The following is a 27,150-nucleotide window of genomic DNA, read 5'->3' on the forward strand; positions in this document are numbered from 1 at the left end:
TCAGACTGCTCCCTCTGTTTGGAATAGTCCTTTCTCCATATGGCCGAAGACAAAGTCCTCATCCTTTCAGGCTGAAATCGCATCTCATCCTCCAACCGCCTTCGCCCGGGTTCCAGGAGCCCAGTCTGTATGCAAAGGCAGTTTGTCCGTGGCGGGGATGAACCTTAAAAGGAGAGGTTTTGGCTCTGCGTGATATGGACACGTTTTGTCACCAGACACAGGGAAATTGAGGCTGGAAAAGCTGATGGCTAGCCTGAGGTGACTCACCTGAGTCTCCTCTGCTTGCTCCTGCCCTAGGGTTGATGTTCTTCCCTCCAGTCTCCATAAGCCCCCAGCCCCACTGCGACTCTCCTAGCAGAGCAAAGGGTCCTTTTCCTGTGTTCCCACTGGAGTTGGCTCATTCCTCAGTGGTGGCTCTGATAAGTCGTTTGCCAGCCATTCATTCTCCACAGTACTTTTTGAAGTGTTTAAGGTGGTATGGTACCAGTGGATACATTCTGTACCCACCCTAGACTGAGACTTCCTCCAGGTGGTACCCATGCTCAGTCACCTCTGGATCAGTGGTACCTAGCACATAATAGGTACCCAGTTAATGATGATTGAGTTGAATGAGGCGATTAGAGAATATTTAGTTCATTTGTCAAATATGTGCTAAGTGCCTACCAGATGCTAGGCAGTGTGCTGAGCCCTGGGGATACGACACTGAATGTGCTGACATGGTCACTGTACAATAATGATTTAAGATAACATGTTGACACTGCAATTCTTTTTTTTTTTTTTTTGAGACGGAGTTTTGTTCTTGTTACCCAGGCTGGAGTGCAATGGCGTGATGATCTCGGCTCACCGCAACCTCCGCCTCCTGGGTTCAGGCAATTCTCCTGCCTCAGCCTCCTGAGTAGCTGGGATTACAGGCACACACCACCATGCCCAGCTAATGTTTTGTATTTTTAGTAGAGACGGGGTTTCACCATGTTGACCAGGATGGTCTCGATCTCTCGACCTCGTGATCCACCCGCCTCGGCCTCCCAAAGTGCTGGGATTACAGGCTTGAGCCACCGCGCCCGGCCGACACTGCAATTCTTAAGACTGATAAAAAGTGACAGGAAAACCTGAGAAAGATACCCCACAGATTTGCTGAGAAAGGAGTCTGGTTTTACTTGCTCCCTCCTTCAGCACCACAGCCCTGGCCCAGGCTCACTGAGGCTGGCGTTTGAACTTCACTCAGCCTCTGGAGGAGCATAATCATTCTCTGCACTGGTGCAAGGTCCTCATTCCCTCCACTGAAATTCTTTACATACCCTGGTTTGAACCTGACTCCACTACTTACAAGTGATTTGACCTTGGTAGCTCTGCCAAATCATTTGCTTTAGGATACTGAACAAACTTCTCTCAGTTCCCATGTCTGTAAAACGGAGATGTAAATTTCTCTCTCTCACCAAGGTGTGTTGAATATTGAATAAGACAATGCCTGTGAAGTATTCAGCACAGGGCCTGAAGACAGTAAGCACTACTGCTATTATTACTGTTTACTCACATGGGTTCTAAAGCAATGACACCACAATGGTGCAGCGAACTTGGTAGTCCCAAGGCCAGATTTTAGTCTCAGCTCACCATTCATTTGCTGTGTGACTTTGGACAAATCCCTGAGCCTTTTGAGCCTCTCTTTTCTCATTTGTACAGTGGCAATTTTAAGACCTTCCCCAAGGAGTGGTCGTGAGGTCAAACGGGCTGACATATGGGAGTCCCTGGGGCAATGAGCAATGCAGAGTAGGGATTCAGTTATGAAAGAGCTCTTTGGAAATGTAGGCTGTGGGGCTCGGGAAGGCTCTGCCTTCACGTTGTTGCAGAGGGATGCACAAGATCCTTGAAAACCACAACTCCGCAGTGAGACTTGCAGCTGTCTCTTCCCTGTTACCTTAAAAGGAGAGATTGTGGATCTGCTTGATGTGGACACATTTCTGACACAGGGAAACTGAGGCTGGAAAAGCTGATGGCTAGCCTGAGGTGACTTACCTGAGTCTCCTCTGCTCGCTCCTGCCCTGGGGCTGATGTTCTTCCCTCCACACTCCGAAATCCCCCAGCCCCACCTGCATCTGCCTGGCTGGCTGGGGGACTTGTGGCTGGCAGGTCCTGGCTGCATCTTAGGGCCAAGCCAGCAGGATGGTGTCTGTCTGCACATGGTGTCTTAGCTCTTCACATCCATGCAAGCTGTTTGCGCCCACGCATGGGCAAGGAGTGATGGGACCACAGAAATAGATATTTCACCACATGCTACCTCAGACGAAGAAATGGAGGCCCCGACATGATAAGCCACCCCCTCCAGAGTCACACGTGAATTGGCAGAGTTGAGGGTGGGGACCTCCAGAACGAGTCCCGGAGTAAGAGGACTTGGCTCTGCGTGCTCACCCTGGTCAGCTTAGCTGCTGGCCTCCCTGCTGACTACCAGTGGAGTTATTCACAGGCCAGCTTCTGGGGCAGGCATTGGGGAATTGGAAGGAAGCATCTGAGATTTGGGGTTTCGATTTCCTAATGTAGCATCATCAAGAATGCGGTGCTCAGCTGGCCCCAGGAGAGGGTGGAAGGGAGCATGAGAGAGACGCTGTTTGTCAGAGGAGTGAACCGCTGGAGGAGGAGAGAGACTGAACAGAGGGAAATGGAGATGGATGGCAGGAAGTGGGAGGAAGCCTCATTTGCTGGTTGTCCAAATATCATTTCCTTCAAACTATTTGACAGCCAATTTCCCCTGAGATCTTCTCTAGGGAATTGCCTATTATCACAAATAGCTTGCTTTCTTCCTTTCTCTGGCTTTTCTTGTTTCTGTTTCTCTTTCCCTTTACTCACGCATTCCTCCCTTCCTCCTTCCTTTCTTTTTTCTATCCTACTTTTCTTTTCTTTCTTTTGTCCTCCCTTTCATTCTTCATTTCTTTCTTTCTCCTTCCTTCCTTCCTTCTTTCTTTCTGCCCCTTTTTCCCATTCCTTCTCTCTGCCTTTCTTTCTCCCTTCCTTTTCTCCCTTCTTCCCTCCTGTCTCTCCTTCTTCCACCTAAGTGACCTTGTGACTCTTTAGGAAGTAGACTAGGGGTGGACAGCAGCTACCTTGGAAACTGGGGCTGCAGAGAAAATGCTGCTTTCTTGTCCCGGTGCTACAGAAAGGGTCAGAATGTAGGACTCCTGGCTGGCCAGGTTTGGGAATGGGACATCAGACCCAGAGGGTCCCATCTCCCAGCCACGCATCTATGTCCTTTGCACTGCAGCCTGACCTTTCAGTCATGTCTCCTCCCACTTTCAAGGTGGCGGGGACAGCATGAAGGGTGGTCAAGCAGCCACCACAGAGGGATCTTGGACTGGCTGTCCCATCAATTAAATGGGAACAGCAGCTCCTACCTGCCAGCTTCCTAGGGCTGTTATGAAGCCTTTGTGTTTGGCAAACTGCTGAGAGCCAAGCTTCGGTACTTTGGAACTATTGATATTTGTTGAGACCACCCCATCCTATGGCTGGAGGGAAGTCAGTCCTCCTTGTCCCAGAGTCACAGAAATACATGCTGGCTTCAGGACCTGTGCCTCCCTGGAGGGCAGGCACTGCTGCAATGCAAGACTGTATCAGCAGCCTACCCACTCTCCTCTCCCAGAGCTGCCTGCCACAGCCAGGCCTGGCCCCGTCTTCTGGACCTCAGCATGAACGGTTCTTAGGATGCTCTCATGAACTCCTCGGAGCTGATAAATCAAACCCAGAAATTGACAAACAATTTATCCACAACGAATTCTGGCTTCGCAAGTGCCCTCCCTAACCCCTAAAGTCACAACCCCTGAGCTGAGGACCCTTCTAGAATGAAAGTTTCCAACCTTCATCGGAAAAAGAGAATCACAAAAAGGATGATGTGTCAGCTGGTGCCCAAGCAACGCAGTAAGCCCACTTCCTATCTTCACCCTGTGTGACTTCAGAGCAAGCACGGGAGAGAATTACCTAGAAACAGGAAGTGACAACCTACACCATCTGTAGTCATCTGTTAGTGCAATGGACATTTTTAGTGTCAGCTGCATGCCAGGCCTGTGCTTGTCCGTACTTCGTTGAATTACATGGCCTCCCTCCTCACAGACTGCCAGGAACAGACACATCAAGGGGCAGTGAGTGTGACAGTGAAGAAATGTTCCAGTGCCCCCAAGGCCCAGAGTAGCTTGACTTCAGGAGTCACCTGAAGGAAATCAGAAACCTGGAGTAGAGAAGAGATTGGGAATTAGAAGAAATCAGGTCCCAGATACAGCCAGAGAGACAGACCCTCTATTCCATGTATGGATGTGATTTAAGGCTGTTCCTTGTCTTAGTTCTCTGTGTTGGTTTGCCCAGTGTCAACTGGGAGGTCCAAGGTGATTATTGGATGCTCTACATGGAGGCCAGGCTGGACAGAGATGGGGGAGGCCCAGAGCAGGTGAGTTAGAGGGGAGAGGACCTTCCTAAGGTTGCCCCGTGTGAGGGGAGGAAAGGCATGGGTGACTCCAGCTACAGCCAACAGTACTCGCTCATTTCTGTGGCTGCCCTGAGCCCCAGGCCAGGGGCCCAGCCTCTGTACCTAACGTTTCGGTGCCTCAGTTTCCTCATAATGGTGCCTTAATCGCAGGGTTGGTATAAGGATCGGTTAGGTGATTATGTATAAAATGCATAGAACATTGCTTATAGTAGGTGCTAGATAAGGGGTAGAGTGCTCATTGTTGAGGGGCGAGTGAAGCCGGGAGGGCACTGCATTCATTGTTCTGTCAATGGCACCTCAGGTGTCATTAAAGGCTGACTCCAGAGTGGTTGTGCTAATGCCTCAGTCAGGAAGAGTGGCAGTACGGGGTGCGGATGGCAGGTGGCATATGACCAAGGCTGGTTCCACTCAGGAAAGCCCCTTCTGGATCTTGTCATGGGGAGAGCCCCTGCTCTGGGGCTGGGAGGATGTGGAGGTGGGCTTAATTCTGGAGCCCGGAGGAGTGGGCAGGGCTTGTGCTCCCACTTCTTGGTCCAGAACTCTCTCGGAGTCTCTGACAGGAGCAGGAATGCAGGGTTCCTCCAGGAGCTCCTCCCTTCCCCTAACCACAATTGGCCCACATAACCCGCAACCGCCAAGTGGTCTATTCGCTAGAAAGCCTGTTTGCTGGAGCCCAGGCAGAGCGCTCCGCCCCTCCCGCTCCCCCCACCCACCAGCACCAGTGCTGGGCTGTGGGTCCCCAGAGCAGCTGGGCCTTGAGCAGCCTCCTCTTCTGTCCTCCATGGGCAGGCATGGGAAGAGTCCAGGCAGGGCCATCCATGGCAGGGCGCCCGGGTGCTCTATGGGGCTGTTAGTCAAGAATTCTGCCTGTCAGTGTGCCGCCGAGGGGCCAACTCTACATGATCCAGTCCTTGCCAAAGTGTAGCAGAAGAAATGCAGAATTTGGCTTCAGCTCAGATCTTTTTTGGATGTATCGTTTACCAACAGGGACCTTTGGCAAGTTGCTTGAACTCTCCGAGCTTCAGTTCTCTCATCTGTAAAATGGGGATTATCATAATTTTGGCCTCCCATGAGTAGTGACAGGATCAAATTAGACATTTACTGGAAAACGCTCTTAATCTAAGAAGTAATCTTAGAAGACTTAAGAAATGTTGGCTGTCATTAGTGAAGGACTTTGAAGTTGAAATTGGATCATCTGCATTCAGTTCTCAGATCGCTACTTTCTAGCTTCATGACCAGGGGCAATGTAGGAACCTCAATTTCCTCAGCTACTAAGTGGAAATCATAGTACCTGTCTCAAAGTGTTACAAAAAGTCAACAGAGTATATAACCAGGCCCTTGAATATAACCAGAGTGGGTGCCAAGTGACCATTAACTACAATTACTCAGAGAAGTAACAGGAATGATACAGACCAGAAGGAACTCACCATAGAAAGCAAACCAGGTTCACATGCGTCTTATCTTCCGCTCAGCTGTAGCTCCCCATGCTGTAACCACTCAATAAATATTTGCTGATTGATTGAGGATGATTGATCCTGGACTCTAGTGCCAACATTCCTAAAAACTGCCTGGCCCTGGGCCTTTTGTAACAGAGATGGAACAGCCTGGCATAGAGTCTCTCTCTCCTCCCTTCGCCCCTGATTAGGTCAAATATTTGCTTCCCTTGAAGCTCATAAAGCATTTCATTAAATTGTGTTTTCAGTTATGCAAAAACAGGGTCATGCCAAGGCTATTTTACTGCGAAGAAAGCAGAGAACCATAGAAAATATATTTTTAGATCATGACAATAGACGTCATACTCCAGTTCTGCCCTGAATTAAAAAGAAATCATGAAGCATACACTTAATTCTTTAAGACAACTTAAAAGAAGGATTGGCCAGTTGCAGTGGCTCACCCCTGTAATCAGCACTGTGAGGTGCCGAGGCGGATGGATCACCTGAGCACGGGAGTTCAAGACCAGCCTGATCAACGTGGAGAAACCCTGTCTCTACTAAAAATACAAAAAGTAGCTGGGCTTGGTGGCACATGCCTGTAATCCCAGCTACTCGGGAGGCTGAGGCAGGAGAATCACTTGGACCTAGGATACGGAAGTTGCAGTGAGCTGAGATCGCACCATTGTACACCAGCTCGGGCAACAAGAGCAAAAATACGTCTTAAAAAAAAAAAAAGAAAGAAAAGAAAAGAAAAAAAAAAGGCTCTGCCAAGAGCTGAGTTTGGGGGAAACGGGACTATGGGCTCACGTCTTCTTGGACACTCTGTGCCCCTAAGGAGTTTTACCACTTTTTGCAGGTGGGAGCCAGGACTCAAGGGGAAAATTGAGCATATGCCTCTGGAAACACTAGCGCTTCTCCCTGCGTTCCTTAACTTGCTCATTTAATGAACATCTATTGAGCACCTACCGAGGCCCTAGGGCTAAAATTATTGACCAGGACCACCTTTTACTCCCAGGAGGGTCACAGTCTCTTGGGAGGAGGAGACCCTTGAGCTGCATTGAGAGCAGAAGTGCACCTCGTGCAGGAGTGGGGAAGGAGCATTCAAGAGAGAGAGAATGGCATGCACAAAGCTCAGGAGGGATGAGGGCAGCGTAGTGGTTTCTGGGTAGTATAATTACTCAGGAATGATTGGAGCTGGGAAGGAAGACGAGAGGAAATGAGAGGCCAATCTCATTTACTGGGCGTCTGTAGTCACACACGTGACAATTTGCCCTTACACTGAGGACCCCTGAGGATGCTAGGAGATGACAGGATTAGATCCATCCGTGCAGTGAATGTTTTCCAAGCATAGGACACTGTCTGATGGGGTCCACGAAGAGGCACATTCGGTGCTACCTGGGCTTGTTCTTAGCAAATGCAGCATCTCATTAGGAAGTGAGGGCTTGGGGGAGTGCCAGAGACTTACACAGGTTTGTCAGCTAAAGGGAAGGACCTTACGGAGGAGCAGCTAAGGGGATGGAGATACAGGGCCACTGAAGGAGCCGGGTCCTGTGGATAGGTAGGGGTGAGATCCAGGAGGTGAGGAGAGAGTCTGTGTGGTCAGAGAAAGGGACGTCTGGCCTTTGAGGTCCAAGATATGGGTTTTGCAGATGGAACAGACCTCAGGAGACTAAGTGCTGTAGAGAGAGAGAGAGAAGTTCAGGTGATCAGTGGTGGGTCCAGGTGAAGAGAGAAGGAAGGGCCAGGAAACATTCACTGTCTCATTCAACAAACAAGATAAATGCTCACCGAGCACCCAGCGGGGAGCAGGGCCAATTAGGAGCCAGACTGCCATGGTTCCCACCCCCAGGAGCTCATGGTCTCCTGCCATCTCTGCTTGCCCCTCCCATGTCTTCTTGTTGGAATCCCCCTGTACTCATCTTTAGGGCCCATCTGAAATGTCCCCACCTTGGGAAGCCTTCCCTCTTGCTCTCAACAGGAATGCTTCCTCCCTTCTCTGGCCCCATGGTACTTTGGTCTCTGTGTCTCTCTTGTGTTGATGTGCATTTCTCATCCTTCATCCTACTAAACTACGAGAGTAGAGACAGCTTTTATCTCCCACAGAACCCGTGTATACTAGGTGCTCAAGGAAGCTTTGTTGAATGAGTGAATGAATGAGTGAATGAATGGATTTTAGGGAATCCCCAGATCATTCCCCCTGTTGGAGGCCACCTTATTCCCACCCCTGTTTCTGAGCTAAGCACCACCCCTTCATCCTACTGTGCCCTGTCCCAGTGCTGGCTGCTGGGTCACATGCTTGTCATGGGCCCTCTGCCCTTGGGTGAGGTCATGGGTTCTGGCAGGATGCCAGAGCTGCTGCAGGTCAGAACTCGCTTTGTCAGTGTAACCCAGGTGCTAGCAGAACCTGGGGTGCTTGTCCAGGCTCTCCAAAGGCTGCAGAGACCTGCGTGCATACAGGTTTCTGAGGCACCTGTCAGGCCTTCCTCACTCTCTGTCTGTCCTTGCTCTTCTCCAACCCTTGCGTGGCACAGCAGTCCTGCCGGTGGACATTGTCCTCCCAGCTATGGCCTCGCCTAGTGCTGGCAGTGCTCCACACACACAGTGTAAATGCTGGCACCCTTGACTGATGCCAAGACCTTCCTCAGGTTGGTCCCAACCTTCTGCTTCCGTCTTGTCTTCCACTATACACCCCTATACGTAACAAAAATTGGATAGCCGTCTACTGGACAAATCCTTATTGAATGTTTTCTCTGCACCTGGCTCAAGATGAAGTGCTGGGATTTCCAAAGTAGAAGACAGCCTACTGTCAGTGAGCTCACGGTCCAGCAGGCTGGAGGGGTGAGGCTGGAAGCAGCCAGTGACAGCATCCCATTGTTAAGGCGATCGGGAAGGAAACCCAGATTGCTCTGGGAGCCTCATGGAGAAGGTCCAGCGTCAGGTGCAGTTTTCAGGGGTGATGACAGGGGAGCCAAGAAAAGGAGAGAAGGGCAGGTCAGGGAAGGAGGTCCCAGGCAGAGGGAGCAGCAAGGGCAAAGGGGAGAGGGGGATCTGGCTCCATGTGGTGAGTGTGAGTGGCAGAGAGTTGGAGGGGAAGAAGGCTGGCGAGGCTGGCAGAGGCAGAGCCACAGAGGTGTCACTATGCCTCCATCCCTACCTGTGGAAATAAACTCCCTCAACGGCCCCTCAGCTGCTCTCTCCACCAAAAAAGTTCCATTTCCCTGACCCACATGGTCTTGTCCTCCTCAGAACCCCGATGGCCCTTTACATCCGTCTCCTAACCCTTGTCCCTGTGCCAGCTTATTTTCAACTTCCATCTGTGCCTGCCCTACACCTGTACCTGCCTAGAGCAGAGACATGGCATTTCAATATCCTGCACAAATCCTGAGTGAGCATCTACCCCGGGCTACGTCTTGGTCCTGGAACACACCATAGCGTGAGACAGGCGAATTGAAATACCTCAGTCCCCAGCCAGATGACCCTGTTCCTCTCAGGCTCCCCAGTGAATCATCAGGAGGTTGCTCCATAAGCAAAGAGTCTGGTCAAAAGGAGGGCCGTCATGTCATGCCACTTACTGTGTGACTTTTGGCAAACTATAGAAGCTCTCTGATGGGGCTGCAAGTAACCCCTTCCTCAGGGCCTTGTCATGAGTAAATGTGATAGCAAATGTGGAAGTCTTGGTAAACTTTCGAGCAGCCTCCAAAGGCCAGAAGCTTAGGGGCAGGGATGCCTTTATACTGCTTCTCACCAGTGCACACCTCCCAGGACCTGCCTCCATGGCGGAGCATCTCAGACCAGGTCTCTCTGCGCCAGGACGGGGCCGACCTGCTCAGCTCAGCTCACCGCACCTTCCAGCGGCTTGTTCCATCCTCCCCAACACCTGACCTCTTTTTTTTTCTTTCTTTCTACATTTCTTATCAGTAAGGAAAAGCTTATAGCACTTCTAGGAGGCCCCACGTGTACAGCTGTGATTTTCAAGGCTGCGATTTTTCTTCTGATTCTAGAGGATTTATTTCTTGTTGTTGTTGTTTTTAACCTCTGAGTTGAACTGCGTCCAAATTTCAACATCAGAGGAATGGGAAGTTCTCAAACATGTTTAAACTGTGGAGCCCATAGAAGCCAGATCACTCTTTTCTGGAACGAAAAAAAAAAAAAAAAAGTTTGTTTTTTGAGATGGAGTCTTGCTCTGTTGCCCAGGGTGGAGTGCAGTAGCGCGATCTCAGCTCACTACAACCTCTGCCTCCGGGGTTCAAGCGATTATCCTGCCTCAGTCTCCTGAGTTGCTGGGACTACAGGCGTGAGCCACCACACCCAGCTAATTTTTGTATTTTTAGTAGGGATGGGGTTTCACCATGTTGGCCAGGATGATCTTAAACTCCTGACCTCGTGATCCACCCACCTCGGGCTCCCAAAGTGCTGGGATTACAGATATGAGTCACCTCACCCGACCTCGTGTTCAATAACAGCGTGATCAACCTGTAATTCACCTTACCTGTGCTAAATCAGAGACCACTGGATCCTTAATGCTTGCTATGGTTTTCACATGTCCGTCAAAAGTTCATGTGTTAGAAACTTAATTCCCACTATGATCCTGCTGGGAGGTGGGGTCTACTAAAAGGTGATTGGGACCTGAGGGCCAGTCCCCATGAATGGATTAATGCTATCATGAGAGTGTGCTGTCACCCATCAAGTCTGGCCCCTGTTGCTTCTGTGTGTGTCTCACGTGCTTGCTTGCCCTTCTGCTGCATTATAACACAGCAAGAAGACCCTAGCCAGATGCCAGGCAGATGCTGGGGCCATGCCCTTGGACTTCCCTGCTTCCAGAAATGGGGAAATAAATTTCTTTTCTTTATAAATTACCCGGTCTCAAGTATTCTGTTAGAGCCACAGAAAACAGACTAAGGCAATTCTCATGTAGACAACTCGTAGCAGGGCTCAAAGGTTTAAGGAAAATGTTGAGACCTCTAGTCCTAAGTAAGGAATAGTCTACACTCAATCTTCAGATTGCAAAGTTTGGGGATGTTTATGTATATTTGGGGGTGGGACTCCAGCTCTAGGAAACAGAATTTGAGAACTCTGGGTCCTGGAATCAGGCCAAGCCTCAAAAACAATAACCTGAGTCCCTCAGGGCTCTGCTGGGCTCCCAGCTTTCCTTTCTGCTGTGCTGCTCCCCTGATGCTGACGGCCAGCCCATCCCTCCCACCACACCTACCACCTCCTGATCATTCTTAGAAAGGGAATGAAGCTGGTAGCTGACTAGTAACATGGGCTGGAGCAAGACTGCCTGGATTCAACTCCAGCAGCTGTACTTAATAGCTGTGTAACCTTGGACAAGCCCTCTGTGCCTCAGTTGCCTTTTCTGTAAAATAGAGATAATAACAGCACTGACCTTAATGGTACTGGTGAGGATTAACTGAGTTACAGCAGGGGTCTACAGATCTTTCCTGTAAAGGGCCAGATAGTAAATATTTTTAGTGTGCACCATTACATACCCCTATGCCTGACAAAAATCGACAGCCATCCACTGGATATATCTTTTTTTCTCTTTCTTTCTTTCTTTCTTTCTTTTTTTTTTTTTTTTTTTTTTTTTTTTTTTTTTTGAGGCAAGGTCTTGCTCTGTTGCCCAGACTGGAGTGCAGCAGCATGATCTCTGCTCACTGCAGCCTCCACCTCCCAGGTTCAAGCAATTCTCACAGCTCAGTTTCCCAGGTAGCTGGGACTACAGGCACTCGCATCATACCCAGCTAGTTTTTGCATTTTCAGTAGAGATGGGGTTTCACCATGTTGGCCAGGCTGGTCACGAACTCCTGACCTCAAATACTCCTCATAACTCAGCCTCCCAAAGTGCTGGGATTACAGGCATGAGCCACTGTGCCCGGCCGATGAGTCTTTATTTAATGCTTACTATGTGCCTGGCTCAAGGTTAAGTGCTGGGATTTCCAAAGTAGAAGACAGCCTACTGTCAGCGAGCTCACAGTCTAGCAGAGCTGGAAGGGGTGAGCCTGGTAAGCAGCAAGTGTCGGCATCTCAATGGTAGTGCTACAGGGGAGAAAGTCCAGGTCGCTCTGGGAACCTCAAGGAGAAGGTCCAAGGTCAGGTGCAGCTTTCAGGGCCGATGGCAGGTGAGCTAAGGAAAGGAGAGAAGAGCAGGACAGGGAAGGGGGTCCCAGGCAGAGGGAGCAGCAAGGGCAAAGCGGAGAGGGGAGACAGGCTCGGTGTGGTGAGTGGGAGTGGCAGAGTGTTGGCAGGTAGGAAAAGCTTCTAGCATTTCTAGGAGGCCTCAGGCTCTGTCACAACTACTCTGCTATTGTATCATGAAAGCAGCCATGGACAATACATATGCGATGGGCATGTGTTCCGATAAAATGTATTTTTAAAATCAGGGAGCTGGATTTGCCCTGAGGCCTATAATTCACTAACCCACGAGTTAATATGTGAAATAAGTGCTTGTCATGTAGTAACACTCAACAAATGTTAGCAATTACTATTCATTCATGAATCAACTAAAGATTTGAGCACCTACGCTATGCCAGGCCCTGTTGTGAGTGCTGGGGATGTAGCCGGGACGTAGCCGGGAGCATAGACAAGGTTCCTGCCCTCAGGCAGCTTCCATTTTAGATGGGAGAGACAAAAATAAACAAGGAAACAAGAGAAAAGACCGGGTCGTGGTAAGTGCTCTCTCAAAACTAAAGCAGGGACTGTGATAGTGATGTCAGGATGAACTACATCACTGGCCAGCAAAGGCCTCTCGGAGGATCTAACATTCAAGCCAAAACCAGCATGATGAGGCGCCAGCTCTGTGGCAACGGAAGGAGCAGGAAACCAGGCAGGAAAAACAGCCCAGGCGCCCGCTTCTGCTCTGTCCTTAGCCCAGAGAACCAGAGACAGCATCTGCCGTGCTGGGAGGACCAGGAGGAGAAGGGGACAGCAAAGAGAAGACAGAAAGGAACATCTCGTAAGATCTTGAGACTGGCTGCTGCGCCGGCTGTGGGAGGGGGTGTTTCTCCTCATCCTTTTGATCCTCAGCCCATCTCCCAGGACACATCCATTTTCTCAACATCCCGACCCTCAGCCTGGCACCCTTCTCTCCTTTCTGCTGCATTCCTCTCACGGGCTGGCTGAAAGCCCTCAGCCTAGGCATGGCGACATCTCTGCTTCTCACATCTGTCTCTGAGTCCCGGGTTTGCTCAAGCCAGTTTACCCACTACTGAAAGCCAGAGGTGCCACCCAGCAGGTGAGAAGGAGGCTCTGTAGCTGCTTCCTCCTGTACAGGGGGTGTTTGGAATTCCATACACAGAGAATGAGGTGGGCTTCACCGGAGCCACTCCCACAGCCAGGTTTACGTCCCTTGTCCTCCGATTCAATGCTTCCTAAGCTCTTTTCTGAATGAGCAAGCACCTTGGTGCATGGGGTTTCTGGCCCCTGCAGATGCTGCAAGCCCCGCTCTCTTTCCTGTCCTCCATCCCCAATCTGCAGCCTTCTCTGATTAGTTGAACATTCTGGCTCGCACAGAATTCTGCAGGATGACCTAGCCTGGGACCTGGACCACACTGGTGATGGTGCTCTTCTACAGAGAACAAATCCGCAACTCCAGCAGCTTCTGGAGCCGGAGGCATCCTGCCGACCTTCCTACCACAGCAGTTTCCCACTCGCAGCTTCTACACCAGAGGGACACGTTTCCTGACCTGGCCCCGGGCTGTAGTTATGCCCTTCTGGGTACCACCTCCGTCCCTCCTTCAAATCTCACTTCCTTTAGACACCTTTCCAGACTCTGTCCCCAAGTCGGATGCCCCCTGGTTCCAGCATCTCCCTCCGGATGTGAACCTCAGAAGCAGCTCTGACTGGCATGTCCTTCTCACCCCGACCTGTGTGGCATGTGGGCTGACATGGCACCTCCTCGCTCTGTGTCCCTCACATCTCCACAGCTGGCTGCGAGAAGGTTTCCAGGGCTGCCTGACTCATCAGTGACTGACGCTGTCAGGCTGGCTGTCACGTGGCTAGGTGGGTCCCATGGGTGGGTGGGCAGCATGGAAGGGCCAGTGTGTCCTCCAGCCCATTTGGGAGGCCTCCCCCGCCCCAACTCTTTGTTATCCCTCGTTGCTATCTTGGTACCCAGGAAGCTGGCTGGAGAAGGGAAAGTCTGACCCTTCTTCCTGTCAACAATGACTTTCTGCTTGGAGCTGACCCCTTTGGGGTGAGTCACCAGGAAGGGCAATCTGCCTCTGCTGATGGGAGGAGGAAGCCCGGGAGGGGAGGCTCAGTGTCTGGGGTCACTGAGGCTTGTGGCTACACCAGGGTCTTCCTGCAGAAGGGGCTCAGAATAGGCTGCCTGCTGACCCCCAAAAGTGAGGGGTGGTCTCCAAATCCCTCCCCTCACCCTCCCGTCCTGCAGTTTCACCTGCAGTTATACCAGATTGATGTCCTTAAACACAGCTGTGACCATGTCACATCTCAATTAGAATCTTCAGAGCCTCCTTGTTTCCTCCAGAATAAAGTCCAAACGCCCTTGCTCAGCCCCAAGCTCCTCTCTGACCTCATCACCCTCTGCTCCCTCATGCCTTCTGCTCTGCCAAGCTGGCGTCGTCCTTTGCTCCTGAATGTGACACAGCACACACGGCCATCTCCACACTTCTGCCTTCACCACGCCTTTCTCCATCGTCCCCCTCCCCTTGCCCTTGCTTTTGCAGATGCACCATTTCCATTTTCGTTCCCACATCAACCTTCCGTCTATTCAAAAAGTATTTATTGAGCACCTTCTATGTGCCAAATTTAGTGCTATGAGCTGAAGTTTCTACCTCCAATGAGCTAGACAAGTATCATGGGCCTGCCAGGCTTGCGGAAGGTAAGAGACATACTCAGACACGGGCAAAGTAGCACCTGGGAGGGACACCTCACCCATGTCGAGATCACAGAAGGTGGCTGGAGGAGGTTGCACCCCTGATGATTTCCTGAGGAGTGAGTAGGAGGTAGGTGGGTAAGGAAACCAGGACTGGAAGCTGGAGGAAAGAATGTGTGGACCAGAGGAACCAGAAAATAGGAAGGCCTCAGTCCACAGTCAGTGCATTCTAGGAACTGAAAGTTGGTCACAAAATTTGGAGTAGAGGGTGTGAGGTGGGTGGTGAGAAGAGGTGGGGAGTGACCAGTGGCCCCTCACAGTCTGGTCTTTATCCTAAGAGCCGTCAGAAGCCAGTGAACGGTTTATGGCAAAAGTTCGCATGGTGCAAATTTATATCTTGGAAAGTCCAGTGTGACTGGAATGGGGACCGCAGATTGGAGGAGGGTGAGCTGCAGGCAGAGAGACTTTAGATGGGGACAGTTTCCACGGTCTGGGCCGAGGTCACGGTGGCGTGAGTCGTGTCCCCCTCACCCTGCAGCCGCATTCGCCTTCTTTACAAGCTTATTTCCCACCCGGGGCCTTTGCTTTTGCTCTTTCCTCTGCCTGAAACACTCTGTCCCCTGACACTCACATGGTGTGTGCATCCAAATAAGCCAGGCTTTTGTCTGGAGCAGCCCCGGACCCCTGTCGCTCTCACTGTGCTTACCTGGCTTTAATTTCCGTCTTGGCCTCGATCACTCCCCAGCAGATATGTCGTAGGTCGTACATGTGTTTTTCTATCTCCATCGCTAGCATGAGACCTTCCTCAGGGGAGGGGTTTGGTCTGCCTGCTTCGCCTTCACTTTGAAGGTGCCTGAGGCGTGCCCAGAGTGGACACCCAGTCGACACTGGCGACAGGATGCAGCTGGGAGCATCTGACTCGCCTGAAGCACCACGGCTGCCCCTGGGGCAGGGAACGGTATGGTGGGGGCACAGCAGCACCGCAGGCAGAGTGGGAGAGGCGTGGGACAGAGCCCGAGGTCTGCAACACCTCTGCCTCCGGTAGAGGAGAGGAGCCCCCAGAGGAGGAAAGAAAGGATGGTCAGAGAGTGGACCTCATATGGGTGTTTGCTTTGTGCCCTGATGGGAGCTTTAGGCCGTGTGGTGCAGCACCGAGGTGCCAGGGAGTGGAGACTCCCAACAGGAGCAGCGGGCCAAGAGCAGGCGAGCCTCAGGGAGCTCGGGGCTGCCAAAGCCCCCCTGGGATAGGCAGCTTCCAGAGGGAGGGAGTGCAGGGACAGACTCCGGGCGCAGCAGGGAGGAAACCAGGGGCTTGGCAGAGGAGAGACAGAAGAGGGGGAGCCCTGTGGCGAATGATGACCACGGCCTCTTGACTGCTCTCCTGGCCCCGCTTTGGGAGCGCATTCTCCATGCAGAGTCATCTTTTAAAAGCATAAAGCAGATCATCTCACTCTCTTGTTCAAAACCATTACTTAGAATAAAACGCAAGCTCCCTAAAGTGGCTAACAATACCCTAGGGGACCTGGCCCTACCTTGTCCTCTGACCTCATCTCCCCAGAACCACGTCCTGCTCCCTCCGCTCCTGCTCCTCGGACTCCCTGCCAGTCCCTGAGCAAGTGGGGTCCCTGTCCCCAGCACTGGCTTGTGTTGCTCCCTCTGCCTGGAAGGTCCTCCTTTCCAAGACATTGCCGCCCGGCCCTCCCCCTCACCACATTCAGACCGCTGTTCAAATGTCACCTCCCCAGATGCTCCTCCCCCTGGAGCATCCTAAGATGGAACGCTCCACCTTCTGCCGCCTTAGCTTATTTTTCTGCATGGCAGACATTTATATTTATTAAGCATTACATGTTTGCCTATTTGCTGGCTTACTTCTTGGTCATCTTCCCTACTGAAGCGTGAGCTCCAGGAGGACAGGGGTTTTGTCTGCTTTGTTCACTCCCCATTCTTAGCCCACAGCACAGCCCACAGCCCATGCTGAGCCCGCGGTAAATGTGCTCAATGGATGTTTGCCTAATGAACAACACTCTCAAAAGCAAATGTGCGGAGCCTAACATACAATGGCTCAGCACCACAGCTCTGCAGGGGGCATCCCCGCTTTACAGAGGAGCAAGCCTGGACTTGGAGCAGTGGAGTCACTGGGCCACAGACAGAGCTCATAGGACTGCAGGCTGTGAGCACAGACCAGCTCTTCTCATCCAACTCGGGGACCCCCTGAGAGAGGAACAGTCTAGGCCCTCCTTCCACCTTCTCCTAGACTCGGTGGGGAGACGAGAAGACAATGAGGGGAATAAAGAAGTGCAGGGAGGAGCACTGGGAGGAGAGGGGGAGGAGGAGCCCCGAGGAAGGGCCAGCTGCTGGAGGGGAGGATGTCTGTCTTGGCTCCTGCCGAGGTCTGAGGGAAGAGGCTGCCTAGTGAGTGAGGCTTGAGTGCCCTACATCCCGAGCTAAAGGCCACCTTGGATACCAAAGCCCACTTCTACCTTCAGGGGATGAGCAGGGACTTGCCTCAGGATGGGAGGGCTGTGGCTAAGGGAGTCCTGACCCTCTGGAAACTTCTCCCTTTCCACCTCCCCACCACCCACTGCAAGCTGCTGGGAATTCCCCACTTCCTGGTGGGAACTGTAAAGCCCTGGGGAGACTTGTCTTAGCCCTGGAATTTAGGACACTTTCCTGCTTTTATGAAAATATCTTCACCCTCTGCATACCAACCCCTCCCCAACACAAATTGGTGGGGGTGGGGCAGAGGAAGGGGGTTCCACTGGAGAACCCTCCCTTACCACCTGGCCCAGGAGCAAACTAGTTTTTCCCAGGGCTCAGAAGCTGCCTGTCAGCTTCTTGTTTGGGGAATCACACTAAGGGAGTAGGATCCCCCTGTCCTTTATTTGAGACGAGTGTCTCCATGGCTGACACCATGACTGCTGAATCCGCAGCCTCCACACCCATGCTGGGGTCCAATCCCCAGCCAGGGCGGGAGGCATTCTGCTGTCGCCTCTCAGCATGGTTCTACATTGTCCTGGTGAGTCACTCCAGCCTGGTCCCTAGAGTTCTTGCCCCTGTCTCTGCTTGCTCGAAGTGTCCCTTCCCTGTCCCTTTCCTGGCTGTGTGTAGGAAAGAATGATGGACAACAGAGCTAGGCTGGGAGGTCTTGTCGCTCAGCCAGCCTCAGAGAGCCCAGCCGGGATGAGCGTCGACTTGCTGGCATCTGGGGTCAAGACAGCAGTCACATGAGTCGTGCACACTTGTCTAGCCTGGGACACATCCCGGGCCAACTGTTTGCACGTGGGTTCCCAGGGCACCTGCTACTTCCAGGAAGCTCTCTCTTAACTCATTTCAGCAAACACCCAAACTGCCAAGGTTTCACTACAAGGCACTGGAAGGGAGAAATTAAAAGAATGGAGAAGACACAGCTCCTGCCTTCCAGGAGTCTAGAGACCCATCCTAGCAATCATCACATACTGTGCTTTAAGATGTGCCAGGCTCTGGGCTGAGCTATAGAGCCTGTGGGCACTCAGCCATAAGTTAAACACTTCTCTGAACTCCAGAAATGTAGATTGTAGCTGGGAAGAGAGAGCTACAATAAACTGGTAATTCCACTACGTGGTGGAATTACCTGAAAAGCCAGGCAGCTCCTCCCTCCAGCCTCAGCTGAGATGCCACCTTCCCCTAGGAAGTCTTGCCTGACCCTCACCTGGGCAGACATCCTTCAAGCATCTCCGCATGTACCACTAAGCTGTGTCATTGCCCGGAGCCCAGCAGCAGCCCCCATGCCCCCATCCCCCTGCCGCCAGAACACCAGCACTTTGAAGGCAGGGATTGGCCTTTCCGTCTTTGTGTCCTCCGAGTCTCACACAACTGAGTGTATTTATAGATAAGCGTGACATGAATGATTTATAAACAGTTGACTCCGATACAAGGCTGACAATGTATGCTAAATAGAGATTTGGCAACATGCTGGCTTTCTTGTAGAGAAAGGGCTGATGAATTCTGAAGATGAGGATAGAAAAAGCCCCAGAGAGAAGGTGTGATTGCCACTAAGCCCTATGGGATGCACAGGCTCTTGCCAGCAAGAGGAACAGGAGGGCATGAGTCAGGAGCATACATGGCTTGTTACAGCTAACATACAAAACCCTGTAGGGACTAGGAGTGTCGGGAGGAGATGTGGGTGGCCGGCGAGGAGGAGTCTTGGTACCGTGCTAAGCGAGGAGTCTCGTCTTTGTTCTGTAGACACAGAGACCCTCTGAGAAAGTTCCAGGCCAGGAGTCATCTAACCTGACCCGCATTTTGCAGACGCTCTGCTGATGGCTGTGGGAAGGGTATATTTTGGAGAGTGCATTCCTAGGAGTGTCCTCTCCTTGGCCTCTGTCCCCGGGAAGTGGGAGCTGGGGAAAGTTGGGGGGAAAGGGTGGAGCAGATAAATCCGTTAAGAAGAATGTAATGTTAGGAGACTGATGGCAATAGCGTGGATCAAAACAGGCACAGTGGGAATAGAAAGAGGCAGAGGTTGGTGACCAAATGGACATGGGAGTAAGACTGAATTATCCATGCAGAGTGGCGGAGAGAGGGAGGAGGGCTTCCATTCTGGGCTGCCACTGGCCTGTGAGTAAGGGAAGAACCTTAGATTTTCTCAATCCTGATTCATCTTGATAACAAGCGATGAGAGGATTCCGAGGAATCCATTTTGTTCAAAGCTTACACAAGTGACGAAACCTCTTCCTATTATGGAAGTATCTCACAGAGCCCTCCCGGTTTTAACTACCACCACCCCACACACACCCACCATCATAGCAACCCATGTGGCTGAGACACAGTGGGGTGTTGCCAGGAGAGGTAAGATGTGGGGGGCACGGGGAGCCCCTGCCATCATCGGGATGACTTGATGTCCGTGAGAGGGGCAGCCCACACCCTAGCCTCTGAGCTGCTGGCTTTCCCCATCTCTGACAACCTTCTGTCCCACTGTGACTTGGCCACCCACTCCCATCACCACTCCCTGGACTTAGTCACCATCCAGAACTCCCTCACCACTGAAATCACTAATCCTGATGCTTTCTCTATCCTCTCAGCTCTTCCACTCCATCGCTTTGTCTACACCTGACCTCTGCCCCGCCAGGTGCAGACCTCTTTGTTTTCTTTCAGTCCATCGGTGCCCTTCCTCCTGCGCTCTCTTTTCTCACAGCCGAGCAGCACAGCTCAGAGTTTTATTCATTCTCCCCTGTAACGTAAACTCCCCCTTGTTGCACCACATGCCAAAATTCCACTGGTGCGTGAAGCAGCTGTCCTTCCCTCTGAACTGCACTGGCATGACAGGTGTTTCTGCAGGACGAGGCCACGGCAGCAAGCTGGCCAGGTCCTCCAGCGCTGTGACCACCAAGCACGGCTGGGTCATCAGCGCTGCCTGCCATGCGTTTTCTAGTTGTGGAAAAACCACCGTGGTAGCCTGCATCCCTGTCCTCAAACCTTCCGTGTTTACTCCCATCTGAATTCTCAGCAGGTGTTATCACTCACTCCTTCCAAAGATGCAACAGAAGGCGTGAGGCAGTGGATCTTGGGCCATCCTGCCGCTTCTCCTATTCACCAGCGACACTGGTCCTCTCCACTTTGCCTCCTGATTTAATTGGAAGGCATGCAGTCCTCTAACCTGGCCACTTACCTTTGGATCCCAACCCTTGCTGCCATCTCAGGGATGCTGCCTATCCCCACTTTTCCTTTATCTTCAACCTCTCCCCCTTTACTCTCAGCTCCCCATCATTTAAACACATTCAAGTCTCTAATGTTAAATCAGATCCTCCCTTGATTCTATCTCTTCCTCCAAGGATTACCCTCCCCTTTCCTAGGAAAACATCTCAAATACTTTCCGTTTCCTCAACTCACTGTGATGGATTTTTCCTCCCTCACAAAATATAAATCAACTGCACCCAAACCTCTAATGACCTTCTCCATACATTCCGTGAACACTTCAGCCCTGGTGTGTCTGATTTTTCCACTGAGAGTCACTTCTTCTTTCTCCTACCCTTGGCTTCCGTGACACTTTCCTGTTTGTCCTTCTCTACCCAAACTCTAAGTATCGGAGTTACTGAGACCTCCCTAGGCCTGTCTCCTCTGTGTAGTGCCCCTAAGCCACGCCCTGCACTCCCAATGCTTCAAGTGCTGCTCTAGGCTGGCAGCTGTTAAGCACAACCTTCTGTCTGGACTGCTCTGGAGCTTCAAATCCATGGGTTCAATTGCCCATGGGGTTGTCAGATTTAGTGAATAAAAACACAGGATACCCAGATAAATTTAATTTTGGATAAACAATAGATGCTTCTTCTTTTTTTTTTTTTTTTCTCTGAGATGGAGTCTTGTCTGTCACCCAGGCTGGAGTACAGTGGTGTGATCTCGGCTCACTGCAACCTCCGCCTCCCAGGTTCAAGTGATTCTCCTGCCAAAGCCTCCCGAGTAGCTGGGACTACAGTCACCTGCCAGTGCGCCTGGCTATTTTTTGTATTTTTAGTAGAGATGGGATTTCACCATCGTGGCCAGGCTGGTCTTGAACTCCTGACCTTGTGATCCACCCCAACCTCGGCCTCCCAAAGTGCTGGGATTACAATGGTGAGCCACCATGCCTGGCCACAATAGATGCTTTCTTAGTATGAATGTGCCCCATGTAATAGGACAGATTTATACTAAAACATGATCTGTTGTTTACCTAAAATTCATATGTAACTGAGAATCCGTGTTTGATCTGGCAACGCTGCATGACTTGACGCCTTTATTTGAGGCCCCACCAGCAGCTCCCCTCAGTATATCCATAGCTGACTTCCCACAGGACAAAATCAATTACCCATTTCGTTTGCATTGGACAAATGAAAAATGCTAGGTTGACCTTGACTCCTCTGTTCTTCTTTTGCTCCCAAATCCTCGAAAATATCCCTAAAATCTGACCTCTTCTCTCCAGCCACAGCCATCGTTCTAGTCAAGACCACCCCATCTTGTACCTGTCACAGTGTCCTTGCTGGTCTCTAGTACATGATTGCCACAAACAGCCCAATGGTCTTATTTAAATTCATATTTCAGCATGGCTGCTACTGTTTTAAATCCGGAAATCCGAAATCCTTACGAGGGTCCCGATATCCTACCTAATGCGGCCCTTGCTCCCCTCTCCCTCCTGTTTTCTGGGCCATTCTTCCCCTTTCTCAATGCTGCACAGCCACACCGAGCTTCTTTCAGTTCCTCGAAAGTGCCGCCCCGGCCCTGGGCCTTCCTACATGCTGCTGCCGCTGCCTGGAACAAGCCTCTCCTCCTCTCCCTCCTTTCCTCTTAGCTACTGACAATCCTTTAGGTCTCAGGCCCTGTCCTCTGCTCTCCTCCAATCCTCTTTTTCCCTTGCGGAGCACCTGTCACCCTCTCACGGCCTGGCCAACGCCTGGTTCTCTGTTAGACTGTGGGGCTCACCAGAGCAGGACTTTGTTTTCTCCATGGTTTCCTCAGCCCCTGGCATAGTCACTGGCACAGACAAGGAGCTCAATTCATGCTTCAAGTATGAATAAGGGAGTAGCCTTTCTCCCCATGTGGCCACGGAGGCCGCCTCTTATCTTCCTGTGAGCTCTCAGTGCAGAGCATTCGTCAGAACGGAACATTTTCAAATAGATTTAGAATTTATGCCCCAAATGATGTGCCCAAGTCGGGTGTCAATCCTACAGGTCCCACGCCAATCATTCAGCCAGGGTTATCTGAATCCCAAATGTCAACAGGGGAGAGCAGAAGGCGGAGTGGCCGGAGACAAGAGGGAGGGATGGCAGCCTCCTGTGGGGAGATGGCAGGGCTGATGCCGGTGAGCAGAAGTGAAGGTACAGAAACCCAGGCAGCTGCGCCTCCAGGCCTGGCTCCTGAAGAGTGGCCTCCAGCAAGGCTCTCCCAAGTCCCGTGGAAGGCAACTCCACAATGGGTGTATTGAGCTTAGGGATGGTGGAGAGCGACCCGTTGCACCTAGTCAGCAGGCTGTTACAAACGAGGGCCTAGAATTGAAGGACTGATCAGGCTGGGGGTGTAGATTTAGAATACGCCATGAAGCAAGTGACCATCAGAGCTGCGTGAGCAGTGAGAGTCCCTAGGGAGAGCATGGGGTTGTCCCAGCAGAAGGTACTCACGGTAAAACTTTGGGGACACCTGATTTAAGGGGTTTAGGAAGAAGAGTAAACTAAACCAGAAGTGGGAAAAGGAGAACTGGAGCCCTCGAGGGAGAACCATGAAGGTGCAAAGGCCGGAAGCCAAGGGAGTAACGTTTAAAGAAGTGAAGGTTGAGCAACAGGGTCAGCTGCCCCAGAGGGGGGTGAACGCTGAGAAGTAGTGCCCGGGGATGGAAAACAGGACGTCAGTCATGACCTTTGAAGAGAAAAATTAGCTCATCTCTCCAGTCCAGCTCCTTCTACCTTCCCTCTGTAGCCCCTCTGTGGGCAGGGGCCGGGCTGCCCCTCCCTGCCCATTTCTACAAGTGGAAGAACTGTTTCTGATTTGGGGAACAGTCAGGTAGACAGATAAAGTCAATTCCATTCAAGCAAGGTCACGGCTTATATAGCCAGTTTCCAGAACCGAAGACTGTGATGAGGAAGGCGGGTCTGGTCCCCACCCTTCAGAGGCTTACGGGCTCCTGGGGTCTCCAGGCACTGCTGCTGCTCAGTCTTGCCCTTCTTAGACCAGGGGTCTTCCTGGCTGACCCCTGAGTCCCGAGGGCTCCTGCAGGCTGCATCCTTCTCTGTGCTCCCTCTTGCCATCACCCACACTTCTGCCTGGAGTTTGCCTCCCACCTCTTCCTGCTTTGATCCCCAGATCCTGCCTTCAGAGAGGATCCAGTCTCTCCAAATTCATTCTACCTCCCAGGACAAGCCTACAACGTGCTTTACTCACATCTCCTTCAGGGAAACAAACAGCAAAACAAGCAGAACATGCCCACCCCAGAGAGGGAGTGATGAAGCCTGACACCTATCCAAAGCTCCTGCAGCTAGATACAGCTCCTGGCCCTGATCCTGACACCTCCTGGGGACCTCAGTGACCCATGGATTTGTTCCTGAGGGTAAAGCCCCTTTCTCTTCTCCACTGTAACTCAACTCCTCCGAGTGGCCCCCTCATCTCCAGTGGGTCCCCTGTTCCTTGGAGCCCTCATGCATAGGGGAACCCCATTCCTCAGAGCTTCAAAGTCATCCAGGAATGTCCCACAGGAGGTATTTTCTCCCAAAAGGATGCAAGACAGATTAATCTTTTATCATGCTATTTTGTAAACATCACTTTATCTTAACACTTTCATGCTCAAAGCCTGTGCCTGGAAACTGGTGAGGAGAGGGGCTTCTTGCCTGGTGCTTCAGTCCCTCGGTGTAGGCTCAGAGGGAGAAAGTGCTTTCCTTTGAGGGCAGAGTCTCCCTGTCTATCTGCCTCGGTGCTCCCAGGACACCCTCCTGGACTCAGCACAGGAAGAATGAGAGTTTGGACAGCAAGGAGAAAGGGTGTCAGGAAGTAAAGGATGAGCTTCGAAGATCTTTCCGTCCTGCCTTAGCTCCTGCGTGGCCAGCTCCAGATTGCACGAGATTAGGTATCAACTCAGCAGCTGAATGCTTGAGGCCCTTCTGAACGCCTGGCCCCAACCTGTTGCTCAGGGGTCAGGAGGCCTGAGTCCCCACACTCCTGCCAATAACCTGTCACATACCTCCAGCAAGGTCTTTTTTTCCCTAGCGTTAGACTCCTCTACTTAAAACAAGGAAACTAGATTCCACGGCCCCTTCCTGCTCGCTCATCCTACACCTCGATGAGTTTACTTTTCTCCTTTCCTCCACGGCACAAACGTTCTTTTTCCGTTCCCCTGTGGCCTGATCCATTTACCTATGCGTTCGCAACGCTCTGGACCACCAGGACAGATAGCCTGATTCCCACTCGTCAGTTCTGATGGATTGGCAACGGCTACAGTGAATCAGAGGGAAAAAGTGCATCAGCAACGTCTGCCGTGGACGGGAGCTGGAAGAGGGCTGGCGTGTGCCGTAGATCTGCCCGCATCTTACAGCCTCCACCCTTGGACTCGGGCAATGTCCCCCTCCTGGAATGCTCTTCTTTCTTCTCCACCTATCCACATCCTTTCACAGTTCAGATTCTTCAAGAAGCTGGGGTATCTCCCGGCACTCGGAAGCATCTTTCTCTCCTGAACTTTTTAAAGGTAGTGACTTTTGAAGGATATGTGGTTTGTTTCTAGTTTTAGAGATTGTGAATAGAACTGCTATAAACAAACAGAATAAATAATAAACAAAGCAAAACAAAGAAGGCCATGATGCTTCTGCTCATTGGACTTTGACCCCAGGCTGCCTTGTGGGGTTAAGCTTGTTCAGGTGAGGATCTGTATTCCCTCCCTAACGAGACCAAGAACTTGTAGGCAGCAAGGCCTGGCTTGCCCCACTATCTCCCATTGATGTAGCCCTGGGCTAGGCACAGAGCTGGCACTCAGAAGGGATGACTGAGTAGAAAACTTGTGTAGACACAAGAAGGCCCCCCGAGTCCAATCCTGGCCCCTAGGGACTGACCGTTTGGGCTGTCTGAGCTCAATCGACAGAGCAGAGAAGGTCCTACGGGCTTAGTCCGGCGTGAGCTCTAGAGCCGCCGGTTTCCCTAGAAGTCCGTTTCAAAATTGGGGAGGAGCTTCTGGATGAGAAGAGGTGGGGAAGTTCCAGCTGTGGGAAAAGTGTGAAGGTTCAGAAGTGGGAACCAAAGAATCTGCTCTGGGAAAGTCACTGGAGAGCTGTTCTAACGCTTTCCCTTCTTCCTACAGGAGGCTGCTTGTTGCATTTCGCCGACTTGCTCTCTGCTCTTTCCTGCCTGCGTGCCATCTTTCCACAAGCCACCGGCGCTGGCCGCCGCGCCGATAATCAGCCTGTCAGTCAATACACTTAAGACACTGGTGATGCGCTGCGGTTGGTGGCCAGCAGTGAGGGCTATAAATTCAAGATGAGAATTGAGATGTTGCCAAGGCTTCATAGAGTCCCTGATTTACTAAGAAATTGTTCCCTAGCCTCCACTGCTGGCCCTGTTACGCAAGGGACTCTGTGTGGGCTGGTGGGGACGGTTGAAGGAAAGACAAAAAATAAAAGACCAGAAGCCAGCGTTTCGGCACAGTGGATAGGACATCCGCACCCCATTGCCTTTGGTCACCTGGGGGCTGCTATTTAACCTGCCTTAACCACGGTCCGATTTGCATGTGCTTGCTCACTTTCTCCAACTGTTTTACAGACCCCTTGAAGGCAGACACTGGTTCATTTTTCTGGTGTCTGCCTCGACCACCCCATTCCAGGGTTCTAGCACCACGCTGGGCTCAGGGGAAAGCCGACTGATTAACTGGCTGAATGGGGAGGAGGAGGGGTTAATTAATCCTAGAAAGAAGGCCTCCCAGAAAAGTACCCCCTGCCTGCTCCCTGAGGGCGGAGAACCTCCCCTTGGCACCCTCTGCCAGCCCAGGGCCTCCTGAGCCTAATCCTGCCACTGCAGGCTCCAGGCTGGGCCTTCCTCCTTCAGCCTCTGGGGAGAGGTTGCTGGCCTGCAGTTCCGAATATTTCAGTTGGCTCCGTGTGCAGGGCCTGCTCCTGAATGAATTTGGCTACCTCCCTGTTTTACAAGTCCCATTCCTAAGCTGGAGCCTACAAACATCTCCCCGCCTTCCTGCACCATGCGTGGCTCTATTTCCTCAGAGACAAGGGAGTCTGAACCGTCCTGAGCCCATTTCTTCTTCAGGCCTTGGCTTGTCTCTTCTCTCACTGAGTAAGGATTTGTTGAGCCCTGTCCCCGGGCATGGGTGGGGCAGCAACCTGGGCAGCAGTAAGAGAACAGCCAAGGAAGACCTCCACTCTCCTGGAGCTCCCAGCTCATTAGGGGGACCAGGACACAAGGCTCATTGCGAAACCCGTCGAGGCCACGCTTGCTTGATAAGCACCACATGTGTGGAGAGACAGCTCATCCCAGCTCAGCTTGGGCTCTCCTGGGTGGGCTGGGTTCTGGGAGGAACCCACAGAAAAAAATGGGAAGAGGGTGCTTCCAAGAGCATGGAGAGCCAGCTCAGCTACTCACCAGCTGGGCGACTTTGGGCAAATTACCGAACGTCTCCGGAGTTAGGTTCTTGGTCCACACACCGACGCTGCCTGATATTCTAGGATTCTGATGGGACATGGCACAGAGCTGCATCCTCATTGCTACACGGCTCTGAGAACCCGCTGGGCTTGAGGCAGAGGCCCGAGCCAGCAGGGAGGGGCCTGGGGCCTGTGATCCCTAGGTGAGAGGGGTCACATCTGAGAGACCGCGGGGCCAGAACCGAATCCTTGAGTCTGGAGATCAGGTGCCTCAGGCCTGGGCTTCAACTCACCCCTGTCCCGGCTTCCCTGGGTCCACGGCTGCAGTGGGCAAGATAAAAAGAACCCCAG

General features: G+C 51.9%; 1 long non-coding RNA gene across 1 annotated transcript; it reads right to left on the reverse strand.

Annotated features, from left to right (window-relative positions):
* Positions 1–892: 892 nt before the first annotated feature.
* On the reverse strand, positions 893–27,095 carry LOC141580325 (uncharacterized). The gene is made up of 4 exons (XR_012512540.1): positions 26,801–27,095; positions 11,285–11,339; positions 5,179–10,029; positions 893–4,210 (listed from the first exon to the last, which is right to left on the reverse strand). It is a non-coding gene; the product is annotated as an uncharacterized LOC141580325 (long non-coding RNA).
* Between the last annotated feature and the right edge of the window lie 55 nt (positions 27,096–27,150).

This window comes from Saimiri boliviensis, chromosome 11 (genome assembly GCF_048565385.1).
Source record: "Saimiri boliviensis isolate mSaiBol1 chromosome 11, mSaiBol1.pri, whole genome shotgun sequence".
NCBI classification, from domain to species: Eukaryota; Metazoa; Chordata; class Mammalia; order Primates; family Cebidae; genus Saimiri; species Saimiri boliviensis.